The sequence below is a fragment of the Stegostoma tigrinum genome, unplaced genomic scaffold (genome assembly GCF_030684315.1).
Source record: "Stegostoma tigrinum isolate sSteTig4 unplaced genomic scaffold, sSteTig4.hap1 scaffold_207, whole genome shotgun sequence".
In the NCBI taxonomy this organism is placed as follows: Eukaryota; Metazoa; Chordata; class Chondrichthyes; order Orectolobiformes; family Stegostomatidae; genus Stegostoma; species Stegostoma tigrinum.
The window spans coordinates 153,121-165,840 of record NW_026728145.1 but is presented as its reverse complement, the minus strand read 5'-3'; the positions used below and the strand labels follow the sequence as shown (position 1 = coordinate 165,840).

The following is a 12,720-nucleotide window of genomic DNA, read 5'->3' as shown; positions in this document are numbered from 1 at the left end:
CTTTTCAAAATCTTCCACATTGGGATTACTCTGGAAACTGCAGGCTCGAATTGCAGCATGGTACCCTTCTGAATGTAACACCTGAAATCACGAAAGTAATAACTTGCTTGAAAATGAACATGGACTCTATGGGTTAAGGTGACACAAGCCCACGAGCTACAACATGGGGAAAAATACAGTGGATGCTATTTTTAATGAACAGTGTGTCAACATCAACTGTTCTGTCTGAGAGTGAAATCTGAGAAATGAAAAGTGAAAACTGCCAGGTTAGAAAGTTCCAGCTATGTGCTTACCTGATGGAAATGCATTGATTGTGATATTAATATATATATATGATTGTTAATTGAGAGTACTGATGAATTTTGCTTTTTGTTTCTGTGATGATCTAAATAATCCATTTGTCAACACAATAAAGTAGATATTGTTATTGTAAAACACCCCTGAAAATCCAAAGAAAATTTCAAGAGGGGCCAAATAAGTAGTGTTGGGGAACAAAGAAATGGCAGAGGAACTGAACAAGTATTTTGCATCAGTCTTCAGGTTGGAAGGCACCAGTAGTAGAACTTTAAGGGAGTCTGAAGCAGAAGTGAGTGTGGTGGCCATCTCAAAGGAGAAGCTGAAGGGTCTGTGTGGAATTTGTACATTCTCCCCATGTCTGCACGGGTCTCCGCCAGGTGCTCTGATTTCCATCCACAGTCCAAAGATGTGCAGGCAAGGTGGATCAACCATGGCAAATGTGAGCTTGCGGGGAAACAGTACAGGGCTGGGTCTCGGTGGGATGTTCTTTGCGGAGATAGAACATAGAACATAGAACATAGAACAGTACAGCACAGAACAGGCCCTTCAGCCCACAATGTTGTGCCGACCATTGATCCTCATGTATGCACCCTCAAATTTCTGTGACCATATACATGTCCAGCAGTCTCTTAAATGACCCCAATGACCTTGCTTCCACAACTGCTGCTGGCAACGCATTCCATGCTCTCACAACTCTCTGCGTAAAGAACCTGCCTCTGACATCCCCTCGATACTTTCCACCAACCAGCTTAAAACTATGACCCCTCGTGCTAGCCATTTCTGCCCTGGGAAATAGTCTCTGGCTATCAACTCTATCTATGCCTCTCATTATCTTGTATACCTCAATTAGGTCCCCTCTCCTCCTCCTTTTCTCCAATGAAAAGAGACCGAGCTCAGTCAACCTCTCTTCATAAGATAAGCCCTCCAGTCCAGGCAGCATCCTGGTAAACCTCCTCTGAACCCTCTCCAAAGCATCCACATCTTTCCTATAATAGGGCGCCCAGAACTGGACGCAGTATTCCATGTGCAGACCCAATGGCCTCTTTCCGCTCTGTAGGAATTCTATAATTCCGAGAAGATGGTAAATTACATGGACCAGATGGACTGCCCCCCAGAGTTCTGAAGGAGATAAGTGAAAAAACCATGCAGTTATTGGTGATCTTTCAGAAATTACTGGAGTCAGGGTGGGTCCCAAAGGAGTACAAAATGGCAAATATAACGCCCCTGTTTAAAATGGAGGGAGGCAAAAGACAAGAAATTATAGACCTGTTAGCCTGGCGCTGGTCATTAGGTCAGATTTTAGAGTCCATTATTAAGGATGAGGCCGGAGAGTACTTGGAAGTACATGGTAATACTTGGAAATACATGCTAAATTGGGCTGAGAAAACACAACTTTGTCAAGGGAAGGTCTCTGTTAGATTCTTTGAGAATGTAACCAGTGAGTGAAAACAAAAGAGAACCATTGAACTTTATCTGTTTGGATTTCCAGAAAGCCTTTGAGAAGGTCCCACACAGGAGGCTTCAAAATTTAAAAAAATGAGCTTATGGTGTTAGGGAGTAGGTACTGCCACGGACAGAGAATTGGCTAACTGGCGGAATGCACAGAGTGGCAATAAAAGGGTCTTTTTCAGGATGGCAGCCAGCAACTATAGGAGTTCCACAGTCATCAGAGTTCAGACTACAGCCATTCACATTATACATTAACAATCTGGACAAAGGAACTGATGGTATTGTTGTCCATAGTGGGTTGTTGCAGATGACATTTCGATAGGTGGAAAGGCAGGCAGTGTTGAGGGGGTTGGGAGGTCACAGAGAGTCTTTCGAGAAGTGGCATTGCAGGCATAGACTATTTTCTAAATGGGGAAAGGCTTCAGAAATCTGAAGCACAAAGATGCCCCAGTTCAGGATTCTTTTAACATGCAGGTTCAGTTGGCAGTTGGGAAGGCAAATGCAATGTCAGCATTCATTTCAAGACGGCAAAAATACAAGAGCAGAGACGTATTGCTGAGGCTGTGTAAGGCTCTGGTCATATTGCATTTGGAATATTAAGAGCAGTTTTTGGCCATCTATCTAAGGAAGGATGTGCGGGCCTTTGTCAGGGTCTAGCGGAGGTTCTCAAACATAATCCTGGGGATGAAGGGACTGTCATGTGAGGAGTGGCTGAGAACTCTGGGTCTGTACTTGACGGAGTTTAGAAGGACGAAGGGGGTCACACTGAAGGTCAGTCAGGCCTGGATAGAGTGCACACAGAGATGTTGTTTCCACGAGTCGGAGAGACTAGGACCTGAGGGCACAGCCTCAGAGTCAAAGGGACCACCCTTCAGGATGGAGATGAGGAGGAATTTATTCAGTCAGAAAGTTGCGAACCTGTGGAACTCATTGATGTAGAAAGCTGTGGAGGCCAAGTCAGAGTTGATTTCAGGCATAGATAGATATGTTCTTGCTTAGTATGGACAAAGGAGAATGGGATTGAGAATGATAGATCCCACTCGATGGGCTGAATGATCTAATTCTGTTCTTAAATCATCAGGTCTAAAACACTGGAATGAATCAGTTCAGTGTCATTTTTATTGCACTGCAAGGACAGTATCTCTCCAAAAGACCGAAGAAATTTTCTCACTCTGTTGTTGCAAACCTATTCAATAACTGGCAACAATGCTCCTGTTGTGCCTCTCTCAACCGACGCTAGTTAGTTCTCCACTCAAAGTAACTGGACCATCCCGGTATTACTGGCACTCGTGCCATGTTTGACGGCTATTGTGGACCAGTAAATTGCTCAGAATCCAGAACTGCCTCGTACCGTTCATAGCATTTGTCCCAGACAGGGCAGGAAATGGGAAATTAGCACCTTACTTTACAGTTAGGGACCTGGAGGTCCTGGTGGATGGATTGGTGCAGTGCAGAACTGTCCTCTTTCCCAAGGACAAGCACAGGAGGCCACGACACAAGACTCGGCCAGACTGATCCAAGGCTGTCCAGTGCCAACGCAGGCTCAACCACCAAAAGAGCCATCCAGCAGTGCTGCAAGATCAGTGACCCCTGCTCCAACAGAAGAAGAGCCTCATTGTTCTGTGCTACCTCACATTCACCCTCTCTCTAATTCTGCACCACCCTTCAGCACAGCTCATGTAATACCATTCTCACCAAAGCATTCAATGTCTGTCTTCACTTGCTCTCGCCTACTTGAGGGCCCAAGGCTATTAATCCTCTATGTCTCTGTGCCTCTTGCTCTCACCCAGGAGACCTCACCTCCCTTCCCAAACATACATGAGCACTAACAAATGCACCAGCTCATTTCATCTCACTCAATCCCTCCCTTTGTTTCATCCAGGAAAAACAGCCCACAGTAGGGCAGAAAGAGCCAACACAGGTAGTGAGGTGTCTAACGTTCGACTTCCCACAACCTATGAGGACAGTGTCCTGACGATGGTCATCCTGAGCAGCCAACTGATTGCATCCAAGCCCCTCGAGTGATATCAGACAATGCCCTGGAGTTACCTAGATCTGCTGCCTGAAACTGCCTCCCTTGACTGGAGACCATTCCCCTCGGAACCTGAAGCATGACCATGAGGTTGGAGACAATGCAACGCGTTCTGTGCTTCTGCAGCTGGCACATGCTGCAGGTGTGAGATCAACATATCACGGTGCTGAACGGCAACACACCCACTCCTTTGATTGATGACTGCTGACAAACATGACAAGCTGTCTGGCTTTGTCTCGATGCCAAAAGGTTAATCAATATACTAGCATTATGAGTCTGTGAGGTGTGGCGGAGGGGGCAACCCGTAAAAAGACAAGGCAAATGAAGACAAGGCAGAGGAGCTGTTAGCATTCATGCAGGGACAAAATGAGAGTGGAGAGCTCAAGCAAGGTGTCCTGATGTGTAACGTGGCCCAATACACGAATGGGTGCCTGTTCCTGCATATAAAAGTGCCCTGGCAGTAGCACTGCAATGAGGGGGGCTGCTGCAATCCAAAATGCAGCAATGAAGTACAGAAGAGTACTGAAAGCAGATGTGAGATGTGCTGAGGCTGGAACATGCCACATGTCAAAACTGTGGAGATGGGGTGCTACTGAAGGGTGTGGCTGCAGATACTGGTGACTACTACCCAAGTTGGAGGTCCAGAGGAGCATTGAGCAAAGTGCAAGCACCACACACCCACTCAGAATTTCATTTCGGTAATTCTGAGAGTCTAGTTTCTGTCTGGCAGGTAGAAAAAGTATTAATGAGGGTGGTACTGAGAAATAATTCATGCCTTTCAGTACTCCCTAGTGTGAATTTCCGCTCAATGTCTGCAATTTTACTGGAAAATGCAACATTTTGGTTTTGACATCCAGAAGGACCTTGAGCTGCAATCAATATGAAGGGTACGCACCTAATGAACAATGTCAAAATTGACAGTCACAATAATGATATAATATTGGAACACATCTCATGCAGACGAAGCTCAATTTAATATAAATGAAATATTGGAGGTGATTAGGGGTGTATAGAAGGACACTGAAAGTTTAACCCCGGACTTTCATCTCCAAGTCCTAGAATTATATCCAGCCCGGACTGAAAGAAAATAAAATTCTCTCCGCTTGCAAGGATTCCCCAATATACTGTCACAGTCCTCATACATTTCCAAGTGAAGTGCATAACATTATTCCTAAATGGAGTTTAGTAAACAATCTGACTGAGATAAGCTGAAGGACAATTAGTCTGGAAAATACCACAATGACACAGTTAGAACATAGAACATAGAACATAGAACAGTACAGCACAGAACAGGCCCTTCAGCCCACGATGTTGTGCCGACCATTGATCCTCATGTGAGCACCCTCAAATTTCTGTGACCATATGCATGTCCAGTAGTCTCTTAAATGACCCCAATGACCTTGCTTCCACAACTGCTGCTGGCACCGCATTCCATGCTCTCTCAACTCTCTGTGTAAAGAACCCGCCTCTGACATCCCCTCTGTACTTTCCTCCGACCAGCTTAAAACTATGACCCCTCATGTTAGCCTTTTCTGCCCTAGGAAATAGTCTCTGGCTATCAACTCTATCTATGCCGCTCATTATCTTGTATACCTCAATTAGGTCCCCTCTCCTCCTCCTTTTCTCCAATGAAAAGAGACCGAGCTCAGTCAACCTCTCTTCATAAGATAAGCCCTCCAATCCAGGCAGCATCCTGGTAAACCTCCTCTGAACCCTCTCCAAAGCATCCACATCTTTCCTATAATAGGGCGACCAGAACTGGGCGCATTACTCCAAGTGCGGTCTAACCAAAGTTTTACAGAGCTGCAACAAGATCTCACGACTCTTAAACTCAATCCCCCTGTTAATGAAAGCCAATACACCATATGCTTTCTTGACAACCCTGTCCACTTGGGTGGCCATTTTAAGGGATCTATGTATATGCACACCAAGATCCCTCTGTTCCTCCACACTGCCAAGAATCCTATCCTTAATCCTGTACTCAGCTTTCAAATTCGACCTTCCAAAATGCATCACCTCGCATTTATCCAGGTTGAACTCCATTTGCCACCTCTCAGCCCATCTCTGCATCCTGTCAATGTCCCGCTGCAGCCAACAACAGCCCTCTATACTGTCAACGACACCTCCTTGCTTCGTGTCATCTGCAAACTTGCTGACCCATGCTTCAATCCCCTCATCCAAGTCATTAATAAAAATTACAAACAGTAGAGGCCCAAGGACCAAGAGCCCTGTGGAACACCACTCACCACTGACTTCCAGGCAGAATATTTTCCTTCTACTACCACTCGCTGTCTTCTGTTGGCCAGCCAATTCTGTATCCAGACAGCTAAGTTCCCCTGTATCCCATTCCTCCTGACCTTCTGAATGAGCCTACCATGGGGAACCTTATCAAATGCCTTGCTGAAGTCCATATACATGACATCCACAGCTCGACCCTCATCAACCTTTCTAGTCACATCCTCAAAGAACTCGATATGGTTTGTGAGGCATGACCTGCCCCTCACAAAGCCATTTATTCCTTGACATTAACTGGATGATGTTCATATTGTGTACTTAAACACATCTTTCTCCAGCACTAACATTTGTCACCGTGAAGAGCATTACAATCAGAGTGTCAAGACGTCTACATGATCCTGTACAGGTCTGACCAAATGGAATCAAAAGTATATCACTTTCAATTTTATGATTTAAAACAAAAGTCGCTCAAACTTTCAACTATTTTCTCTGTTGAACTAAAATGAAATTAGAACATACTGAAACCTTATGTCATCAATACTCGGATTGATTTTAATCAGTCAACAATCTTCACATTTACTTAACTGATCATGTACATATCAAAATCCAATACGTCGCATGCAGTTTCATGCACCTTAGGACAATCTAAACATACTACATTAAAGTGTAAATCATAGATACGTATCAAAGACGCTCAGCAGCCAGTTCAGACACATGTTGACACAGAGTGACACATTGACCAAGTGATTTTGTTCCAAACCATCATAAATGGTCGTCAAACAGTTGATTACTTCAGTCACATTTCGACGTTGCTCGTTTTGTGTCAATTTGTGTTGATCCAAGACGCGTTGTGCTGTGTGCAACTCCAACAGATCCACTACAAAGGAGGAAGAAAACTAACTTCAATTACAGTTTTAACTTATTGGAGCTATTAAATAAAATTAATTCCTTTATTTGGCCTCGAAATAAATACAAGGATTCACAAAAGTACTCTGGAATGATGGAAACAGGCCATTTCCTTCTCAAATGCAATATGTCAAATCTAACGAGGGAACCGTCAGTGATGCTGGTCATATTCTGTTGTTTGGTTCAGTAATTTCTGCAGAACAATGGTGGAGGAACAGTAGCTTTGTATGTCATGAAGCCCTCCTTTATATTTATGAAGCAGGATTCACAACAATTTAACCTCAAACATCCATCTCTTTCAACCGATGTTCATTCTCACGACATCCAAATCCAAAGTACAATCTAATTGGCTCTTTACCCGTTTAAAATAGTGGACCTTACAACCCATATTTCACTTCTGGTAATCAGCATTCTTTTAAATCACACTATGCCACAGCTATTAAGTGTGTTAATCACACATTCTTGTTAATTTTAAAAAGGTGCTCTGTTACCTCGGTTTTGAACGAGATTTCTCTTGTAATTTTGCTATTTTGTCATACATATGGTATGTTCTACAGTGTCTACCAAAAACAATTAGTAGTTAACCAAGTATCACTTCAATGTTAGTTCACATGATGCCAACAAAATCTGGCAAACTTCATCAAAACATCAAATGCCAGTCGAACCACTCGAAATATAACAGAACCTCCATAAATAAAATCTAATGGCAATGTGAGGAATGAAGCGCCCAGAGATATGCATTCATGTGACTGAAATCATTGATTTTCTCGGCTTCTAACCCTTCCACAGGCAGCAAGATCCTGGCCCATGAACATTGACTGCTTCAAAAAAATTCCTCTTTACAACCCCTACATCTTTTCCCCAAAACATGAATGCATTCCCTTCTCCTTGTCACATCATCCATCAGCCATGGGAACACAGACTTTCCACGTTTATTTTACCCCAACTCATCATAATCCTTTATGTTTCATTAACTACTTATTAATCCCCTGTACTCCAATGAAAATAGCATTAGCTAAATTTGTTGATAAAATGTCACATTCCTAAAATACGTTGGGTAAATTTCATCATTATTATTCAATACTACCAAAATTATTACCCTTGAAGTTTAGTCACCAGATTTGGCTGCATCATTCCAGTCCTATTTCAAGGTTCAGGATAACTTCTTTGTTTTAGCACTGCATGAGCTCGATTATACAGCCCCATCCCACAGATACGAAGGTGGGAAGAAACACATAAAATCTGGAGGGCACTGTGTGTATATGTGTGGAAGTTCTGGGGAACTGTCAAGCAGCCTGCCTATCCTTTGGCCTGCTGAGACCAATTGATGGCAATTTAAGAGATCCCCTCTATTGCCTAAGGAGATAGATGTCAATCAGAAAGACATTCAGCTTGAGATGCATAATCCAGCCTAGAAAACGTGAGTTGGAAGGGGAACCACATTCGCAGGCCCCTTGGCCTGATCCTAGGCACTTCACACCCTTAAACTCTCATCCAACCTTTCAACAACCCCTAACAACCCTCGACCACTCCGTACCTCTCGTCGGGGACCCGCCCTCCAGCCATCAGCAACTTCAGACTCTTCTGAGCTCTAAGTGGCCAGGAGTTTGACAAGGTAGAACTTCCATCCAAGAGGGTGCCTGATGTCCTGTCTCCAGCCATTTAATGCTGCAGGGCAGATGTGAAGAGCATGGGCAGGCTCCTATTTGGCATTTCAACTGGGAGAGACCTGAGCAGGAGCTGGGGCAACAGCACCATGTCGAGTACTATTTATCAGACCAAAACTTCCATATCCTCAGCATTCTCTCCAATGTTCTGCCAATTCAACAGTCAGTGCCCAAGGTTAGTGGGAAACCAGAAATAAGGAAAGATTTCAAAGCTGAGAAAAAGAAAAGAAACAGACAATAAGAGCTTATTTGAACAAATGAAGGAAGAGGTCAAAGTGAACGCAGATCCCTTAAAGAATGAAGGCTGCAAAAATAATAATGGGGAATCAGGAAATGGCAAATGAGACAAATAAATACTTTATGTCAGTCTTCACAGCAAAAGGCACAAATACCATCTCAAAAATATTTAGTGAACAAAGAGCAAAAAGCAGACAGGAAATATCACCAGAGAAAAGGTGCTCGGGAAACTAATGGGGCTAAAGGTCGAGAGGTATCCTGGACCTGATGTACTCTGCACTAGGATATTAAAAGATGTAGCCACAGAGATACTGGATGCACTGACAGTCATCTTCCAAATATCCCGGGAATCTGGAACATTTCAAGCAGTAGATGGGAATACTGCCAATGTAACAACTTGATATGAAAAGGAAGGATGACAAAAAATAGGCAACCTCTCATTGGGAAAATATTGCAGTCTGTTGTAAAAGTTGCAACAGCAGGTCATGTGGTCTGGCAATACTATGGCTTTAAGAGGTGTATTTTGTCCTGGCTTGTGTTCTTCTCTAAACCAATAAACAACTCGTGAGGCCTTGGGGTTTTATTTTTTGGAAGTTGTAACAACAAAAGCAGCATGCATGAATGGGTAATTTCCAAAGAAAGGTCTCAGCCAAGACATCAGCTTTCCTGCTCCTCTGATGCTGCATGGCCTGTTGTGTTCATCCAGCTCTACACCTTGTTATCTCAGATTCTCCAGCATCAGCAGTTCTTACTATCTCAGTATGAATGGGTCATGTCAGGCTCCCACAGAACCAAGGTTTTCGTTGAGATTTCGACAGTTGTTGAGGTTTGAAGTTGGCTGTGGAAGCTGTTATCTCTCTCTCTCTCTCTCTCTCTCTCTCTCTCTGTGTTACAGCTAAAAGCAGGGGTTCTCTTTCTGCTACCAGAATCATGTGAGACAATCTGTTTTACTGACTTTGCCTTTGCCAAGATGTGTTTGTGGGATATTATTATATTGGAACAGTTGTTGTTTGGTAGTTAAGTAATATATTATTCAATTAAGTTTTCCAGTAGAGTTAAACTAATCTTAATTCTTCTTTCTTTTGCTTGCATTTTAATTGGGGGGAAAGTGGTTTTGCTTAAAGCTGAGTGGCGTGCCCAATCGATTTACATCTGGAACACAGCACCTTAGAATTGTCTTTAAATAAAAGTTTGAGTCTATGTTGTCTCCTTGATACCTATGTGTGGGGATTTGATCGAGTCCATAACAGTGGAAGCAGATAATATAATCAAGCAAAGTCAGCATAGCTTCATGGTGGGGAAATTGTGCCTGGCAATTTTTAAAAAATTCTTTGAGTAAGTAACAGACAGGACAGATAAAACAGAACCAGTAGATGTATTGTGTTTAGATTTTAAAATGGCACTTGAAAAAATATCGCCCGAAGTTTACCTAATATAAGAAAAAACACATAATTTTGGGATAGTATATTAGCATGTTTTCAGAATTGGTCAAAGAACAGAAAATAGGCAGTTGGGCTGAAGGGAGAGATAATGGGAACTGCAGATGCTGGAGAATCCAAGACAACAAAGTGTGAAGCTGGACGAACACAACAGGCCAAGTAGCATCTCAGGAGCACAAAAGCTGAAGTTTTGGGCCGAGACCCTTCATCAGAGACGGGGATGGGGAGAGGGTTCTGAAATAAATAGGGAGAGACGGGGAGGCGGACTGAAGATGGATAGAGGAGAAGATAGGTGGAGAAGAGAGTGTAGGTGGGGAGGTGGAGAGGGGATAGGTCAGTCCGGGGAGGACAGACAGGTCATGGAGGCGGGATGAGATAGTAGGTCGGAAATGGAGGTGCGGCTTGAGGTGGGAGGAGGGGTTAGGTGAGAGGAAGAACAGGTTAGGGAGGCGGGGATGAGCTGGGCTGGATTTGGGATGCAGTTGGGGGAGGAGACGAGCTGGGCAGGTTTTGGGATGCAGTGGGGGAGGGGGAGATTTTAAAACTTATGAAGCCCACATTCATACCATTGGGCTGCAGGGTTCCAAAGCGGAATATGAGTTGCTGTTCCTGCAACCTTCGGGTGGCATCATTGTGGCACTGCAGGAAGCCCATGATGGACAGGTCGTCAAAAGAATGGGAGGGGGAGTTAAAATGGTTTGCGACTGGGAGGTGCAATTGTTTATAGAACATAGAACATAACAGCACAGTACAGGCCCTTGGCCCTCGATGTTGTGCCGACCTGTCATACTGATCTGAAGCCCATCTAACCGACACTATTCCATGTACGTCCATATGCTTATCCAATGACGACTTACATGTACCTAAAGTTGGCGAATCTACTACAGTTGCAGGTAAAGCGTTTCATTCCCTCAATACTCTCTGAGAAAACAAACTACCTCTGACATCTGTCCTCTATCTTTCACCCCTCAATTTAAAGCTATGCCCCCTCGTGCTCGCCGTCACCATCCCAGGGAAAAGGCTCTCATAGCCACCCTATCTAACCCTCTGATTATCTTATATGTCTCAATTAAGTCATCTCTCAACCTTCTTGTCTCTAAGAAAAACAGCCTCAAGTCCCTCAGCCTTTCCTCGTAAGACCTTCCCTCCATACCAGGCAACATCCTAGTAAATCTCCTCTGCACCCTTTCCAAAGCTTCCACGTCCTTCCTGTAATGCAGTGACCAGAACTGTACGCAGTACTCCAAGTGCAGCCACACCAGAGTTTTGTACAGCTGCAGCATGCCATCTTGGTTCCGGAACTTGATCCCTCTATCAATAAAAGCTAAAACACTGTATGCCTTCTTAACAGCCCTGTCAACCTGGGTGGCAACTTTCAAGGATCTGTGTACATGGACACCGAGATCTCTCTGCTCATCTACACTACTAAGAATCTTACCTTTAGCCCAGTACTTTGCCTTCTGGTTACTCCTACCAAAGTGCATCACCTCACACTTGTCTGCATTAAACTCCATTTGCCACCTCTCAGCTCAGCTCTGCAGCCTATCTATGTCTCTCTGTAAACTACAGCAACATTCGACACTATCCACAACTCCACCGACCTTAGTGTTGTCTGCAAATTTACGAACCCATCCTTCTACGCCCTCATCCAGGTCATTTAAAAAAAATGACAAACAGCAGTGGACCCAACACCGACCCTTGTGGTACACCACTAGTAACTGGTCTTCAGGATGAACATTTCCCATCAACTCCCACCCTCTGTCTTCTTTCAGCAAGCCAATTTCCGATCCAAACTGCTATGTCTCCCACGATTCCATTCCTCCGCATTTTGTACAAGAGCCTCCTGTGGGGAACCTTATCGAATGCCTTGCTGAAATCCATATACACCACATCAACCGGTTTACTCTCATCTACCTGTTTGGTCACCTTCTCAAAGAACTCAATAAGGTTTGTGAGGCACGAACTTCCCTTCACAAAACCGTGCTGACTATCCCTAATCAGTTTAATCCTTTCCAGATTATTATAAATCCTATCCCTTATAACCTTTTCCAACACTTTACCAACAACTGAAGTAAGGCTCACTGGTCTATAATTACCAGGGTTGTCTCTACTCCCTTTCTTGAACAGGGGAACCACATTTGCAATCCTCCAATCATGTGGCACTATTCCTGTAGACAATGACGAGTTAAAGATCAATGGCAACGGCTCGGCAATCTCCTCCCTGGCTTCCCAGAGGATCCTAGGATAAATCCCATCCGGCCCAGGGGACTTATCTATCTTCACCCTCTGTAGGATTTCTAATACCTCTTCCTTGTGAACCTCAATCCCACCTACTCTAGTAGCCTGTATCTCAGTATTCTCCTCGACAACATTGTCGTTTTCTAGAGTGAAAACTGTTGAAAAATATTCATTTCGTGCTTCCCCTATCTCCTCTGACTCCACACACATCTTCCCACTA

At 44.0% G+C, this 12,720-nt stretch overlaps 1 protein-coding gene and 1 long non-coding RNA gene across 2 annotated transcripts in view; both read right to left on the bottom strand.

Annotated features, from left to right (window-relative positions):
- LOC132207920 (utrophin-like) overlaps nucleotides 1–12,720 on the bottom strand; it is a 94,950-nt gene that overhangs the window by 39,904 nt on the left and 42,326 nt on the right. The window lies entirely within an intron of this gene.
- The window catches only part of LOC132207922 (uncharacterized), a 48,075-nt gene continuing 42,069 nt past the window's right edge, over nucleotides 6,715–12,720 (bottom strand). The window contains exon 3 of the long non-coding RNA XR_009444002.1: nucleotides 6,715–6,890. This is a non-coding gene — a long non-coding RNA (uncharacterized LOC132207922). The remainder of the gene's footprint in view (nucleotides 6,891–12,720) is intronic.